General features: G+C 42.2%; 1 pseudogene; it reads right to left on the bottom strand.

Annotated features, from left to right (window-relative positions):
- Positions 1 to 5,422, bottom strand: part of LOC102850318 — a 14,134-nt pseudogene extending 8,712 nt beyond the window's left edge.
- Positions 5,423 to 5,652: the final 230 nt, after the last annotated feature.

Genomic DNA, 5,652 nt, shown 5'->3' with positions numbered 1-5,652 from the left:
TCGCTATGAGTCACAAGCAACTCGAAGGCACATAACAACAGCAACAACACCCTTAACTTCCAAGGGGTGAAGGAAGGGAATCCCCATGATGAGGGGGGGTGCACTTCATTCAGGTCCCTGTTCAGGCACCAGAGGTTGCAAACCAGATGTAGAAAGAAAGCAGGGATACAAGGAAATGAATTTTGAAAAAGAGGGAAGGCAGAGTCAGCGGTCCTCTCAGAGCTTATCATTATGAAAAAGTCCCGCTCTTAGTGTCCCTGTGGTTTTTATTTAGTTTAGACAATCATCCTAAAAAAGTTTAATGTCCTGAGACTACGTTTTCCTTATACTTAAGTGTTCCCAACATAACAAAGAGTAAGCTTAATCTTTAAACTGAGACCAAAGTTCAGACAGAACATCCCTCTGGTGGAAGGCTGGACAGAATTCTGTTTGCAGAGGGCATCCAGTATGTCCTCCGGGGAGGCTGGGTGGAATTCTCTGTGTGTAGAGGGTGCTCAGTCCTGTCTGGACTCTGATCTCAGCTATGGCTCGGATAACACTATGCTGGAGAATCCACACCTCCCTAGTGTGAGTTCTGAGATGCTGAGGACAGAGGACTGATGCAGAGATGAATGCACAGTGATCGCTTAACTGGTACCACCAAGTGAAAAGACGACGTTTTCTCCTCGGTTCACGTAATGCCAGTATCTCAATATGGGGGCGATCTTTACATTAACAATTCCATGGATGATATCATAGTACTATAAAATTTAGGGAACTCAGTTATGAGAAAACGAGTGGCCTAGTTAGTAAGGAGTTATGCTGTCAACACAAGGCCACATATTTTGAATCAATTGATTCCTGAGAGAAAGATGAGTAATAGTTCAGGTGCTCCATTAACAAGGAGGGGCAATCTCCTTCCGTGCGATTCATGTCTCTGAAAACTTGCCGCGGGGTCAGCTATCAGTCAATTCTGACCCGGCAGTGCATGACAATCACAAGCCGTCATCTTCTAGGGGAAAAAAAATAGGTGAACTGTTAGTGGGTGAGCTTTTTGGGAAGAGGTGCATAGACTGAACTATGGATTTCAAGAACCTCCATTGCTTCCTGTCCTCGGGTCAAGTAGTCTCATCAGGACCCTAAGAGTGACAGCTCTGAACCCTGCTCTATCCTGAGCCAATCTTACTGTCTCTGGCACTCCTATCTCCATCATCCCAGCCTTTGAGTTAACCCATATCATCTAGGGTCTTCCTCTCCAGTGCTGTCCCTCCCCACTATCAAGCATAATATCCTGGTGCTTTGTGGCGACAGGAAAAAAGTATGGGAGCAGAGCCTCAAATTCCTTGCCTCAAAGGAACAGCTTAGTTTCACCAACTGTTGGACAGACCTTTTCTCTTGCAGGTCCACGGTATGTTCAGTACTCTTCTAAAGCACCACAACGCAAAGGCTTCCGTGATTCTTCTCCCATGCTTAATCACTGTCTAGCTCTCACATGCATAGCAAGGAAATAATCACACTTATGTGCACAATACACTGGCCTGTGCACAGAGAGGAACCCACAACCAACACAGGTATGCAAATATCCTGCAGGGATTGCATCTATGCACAGGGGTCACCAGGGAAGCTGAGGAGGCAGGTAAGGTAAAAGTCATGGGTTCAAGGAAAGACCATGTGAGTATGGAAGCAGCACACCTGCACTCAGGACAGGAGCCTGCATGTCACCTCCTAGTGGCTTCACACAAATGAAGCAGCAAAAATAAATGTCCATGCATGGGATTTGCAGCCAGAGGCAGGAGTTGAGGACCACAGAGGTGAGTTCACAAGCCCCATGGCATACGTGAAGGATTGGGGGGTGGGTGTTAAAATTAATTCCTCATCTGCTGACACCACCTGACCTTTTTCCTCCTGATTCTCTGAAAACTTCAATACTTTTATTTAGTAATAGCTGTATCCTTTGAGGGAGCACTGCTGGTGATGTATTCGGAACACCACAGGCTACCCAATCAACAGTGAACAAAGGACATCTTTCTCGTCCATCTCCTGAACAGCTGATTTTGTGAATATTGTGGTCTTGGAGCATGGCTTGGGCACTTAAGGATGCTGGACAGACGGCCCACACCAGGTCAGCTGTAAAACTATAAATACACACTGCCAAGCCAAACACTAGCACACCACATGTGGAAGAGTAAAATAGTTCACTTTGTCTTGGGAGAAATAAAAGCCATTCATGAAACAAAACCTCTTGTACAAATGAGATCTTTATTAATTCCGCGGAAAGTATCAGTAACAAAGCAAAAATCTACAAAATGGTATTTCCCAGTTGGGTTTTCTGGAAAATAGTCAAAAACGTTACAGATTTAACAAGGAAACATTTTACCTGGGAAAAAAGCAAAGAATAAAAATTACTTGCAAAAGGTCACACTGGCAATACAATGATCAAATTCCTGTCACATGGTGCAAAAGGAGACTCAGCTTCAACAAACACTGAAGGACTCCCACATACATGAAAAAACACTGTAAAACCTCTAAAAGGATCTCACATTCCAAGACAGAACGAAAAGTTCTACTATAGGACATGAGCAGGAATACGAATTCCTTCCTAATTTTCTTCATCTGTCTATCCTCGTCAAGTTCTCTCTTGTGTGAATTTTTATAGGCACTGAAGTATCTTAATTCTGAAAAGGTTTTCCCACATTTGTGAGTCATAAGATCTCTCTCCAATGTGAATTTTTCTATGGTTAATGAGGGGAACAGATTTTCAGACTCCTTTCCTATATGCCTTACCTTCATAAGGTCTCCCTCCTCTGTGCATTTTTAAAAATTTTTCTATTACTTCAATGAAAATTTACAGGAACTTTGGTTTTCCATTCATTCATTCATTGTTGCACTTCCCCCCCCCCCCAACCTTCCCCCACAGTGCACTCCCCTCTTGGAAAATGAAAAGAAAAATTCTTTCTTTCTATTACAATACCTCCCACCCCCCCTCCAAGTTCCCCTGCACTATGCAGCCTTTGCTCTGGACTCCCACCATGACAAAAATACCTAATCACATATCCCTTTTAAACAGTTTTGTCCCTCATGTGTTTCAATGCAGTATGTATTATTGAACCTATCTTTATCAGTCTGCCCCCAAACCCCAAGGTCGGTCCTGTTTTACGACAGTGGCATCATACAGTATTTGTCCCTTTGTGACTGAGATCTTTCACTCAGCATAATGTCCATTCTGAATAATATTGCATGAGTTCCTTGCTTTTCAATGCAGCGTAGTATTCAATTGTGTGAATATACCAGAGCTTCTCTATCCACTCTTTTATTGATGGGCACAACTCCTTGCTATTGTGAACAAAGCCATGATAAACATGGGTGTGCATATATCTGCTTGGTGGCAGTTATGGTTTCTTTAGGGTAAATTCTCAGTAGTTTCTTTAGGGTATATTCCCAGTAGTGGAGTTGTGGGGTCAAGTGGTATATCTATTTGCAACTTTGAGAAAGCACCATACCGCCTTCCACAGGGGTTGCACCATTTTGCACTCCCACCAACAGTGAATAAGTGTTCCAGTTTCTCCTCAATCTCACCAGCATTTGATGTTTGCTGTTCTCTTAAATTTTGCTAGTCTTACTGGGGTGAGATGATATCTCGTAGATTTTTTTTATTGTGCTTATTTTAGAATGGACAGGATGAAGGCTGAAAAAATTTTTTCTGTATTTCTTACATTCTTAACATTTCTATCCTGTGATGCCGTCTATGTCCAATTGAGCTGGAAGGCCAAAGAACTCTTTTCCCACATTCCTTACATTCCTGAGGTCTGTTGCGTGTGTGAATTCTAATATATTTAGTGAGGTAAGCTGCTTCTGAAATTGTTTTTACATATTCCTCATATTCATCAGGTTTCTCTCCTGTATGAATTCTTCTATCTATAGTGACGTAACTTGAGTGCGCAAAATTTTCCCACACTCTTGACATTCCTAAGTTCTCTCTCCAATATGAACAGTTCTAGGTTTAGTGAGGCTATGTGATGGTGAAACTGTTTTCCCACATTCCTGACATTCGTAAGGTCTCTCTCCTGTGTGAACTCTTCTATGTAACGTGAGGTGACTTGCAAAATGTTTTCCCACACTCCTGACATTCGTAAGGTCTGTCTCTGTGTGAATTCTTTGTTCAGTGAGCTGACTTGATGGTCAAAATGTTTTCCCACTATCCTAATTACTGTATGGCTTCTCTCCTGTGTGAACTATTCTATGTACAGTCAGGTGACTTGATCATGAAAATGTTATCCCACATTCCTGACATTCGTAAGGTCTCTCTCCTGTGTGAATTCTTCGATGTACAGTGAGGTGACCTGATAGGGCGAAGGTTCTCCCACACTCCTGACATTCAAAAGGTCTCTCTCCTGTGTGAACCCTTCTATGTTCAGTTGGGTAATTTGATTGTGAAAATGTTTCCCCACATTCCTGACATTCGTAGGGTCTCTCTCCTGTGTGAATTACTCTTCTATGAGAGGTGAGCTGACTTGATCGGCAAAATAATTTCCCACATTCCTGACATTCGTAAGGTCTCTCTCTCTCTTGTGTGTGAATTCTTCTACGGGTAGTGAGGCTACCTGAGTGCATAAATGTTTTCCCACATTCTGAACATTCATAAAGTCTCTCTTCTGTGTGAGTTCTTCTGCGTTTCCTGAGATAAGCTAGCCATGGGAATGCGTTCCCACAATTTGTACATTTGTAAGACTTCTCTCCTGTGTGCATTCTTGTACGTCTTCTAAGATACGAAACGTGACAACAGGTCTTCAAACATTGCTTGCATTTACAAGGTCGCTGTCCTCCATGAATTCATCTATGACTAATGAGGTGAGTGAATTCTAAAAATGCTTTTCCATATTCCTTACATTCACAGGGTCTCTCTCCTGTGTGAATTTGTTGACTGAGGTGATCTGAATGTGAAAAGGTTTTTCCACATTCCATATGTTGAATAGTTCTCTCTCCTGAGTGAATTTTGGCATGGACAGTTAAATTGGTTACATTCATAAGGCTTCCCATCTGTATGTGTTCTCACATGTCTCCTGAGGCATGAGACAGAAAGACAAGATTTTCCACATACCGTACATTTATAAGGCTTCTCTACATTGTATGTTTTTCTCTTTACTGTGATGTCTGATGTACTCGTAAGGGGGGCAGACTAAGAAAAGGGCTTACTATTTTTAGTACGCTCGTAAAGCTTATCAAAAAAATGAAACTCTTCTCGGAAACCCAAAGAGTAAGGACTGTTATAGTTCTCAGCACATTCTGTAGGTTCATGTTCATCTACCACATGGATCCAAAATGAAGAGAAGGTACAGAAATCTTTGCCACATTTCTTACATTCATGGCCGGTGTCACCAAGGTCACTCCTCGACAGGTTTATGTCGACACGGTTGCAGGAGTAACTTGGAAATCGGATGCGCATTTTCCCAGGGTGAGTGTCTTTAATCCCTTCACACACCTCCTGGACTGTTTGACTTCTGGGAAAAATAAATGGCACACAGTCGTAAAGAAGTGTATTCCTGCATGCCCACCATAAAACACAATGAAGATGTGTAGTTTCAGAGTCTCACCTGACTTCATTTAGCAAAAATATAATTCCTAGAACTGCTTTTATAAATCATTAGACTTTCTGATTGCCGTCTCCAAAGTTAC

This window comes from Elephantulus edwardii, unplaced genomic scaffold, assembly GCF_000299155.1.
Source record: "Elephantulus edwardii isolate Elephantulus edwardi_28Jun2011 unplaced genomic scaffold, EleEdw1.0 scaffold00604, whole genome shotgun sequence".
NCBI lineage: Eukaryota > Metazoa > Chordata > Mammalia > Macroscelidea > Macroscelididae > Elephantulus > Elephantulus edwardii.
Note: the sequence above shows the minus strand (reverse complement) of the source record. Positions and strands in the feature narration are given on the sequence as shown.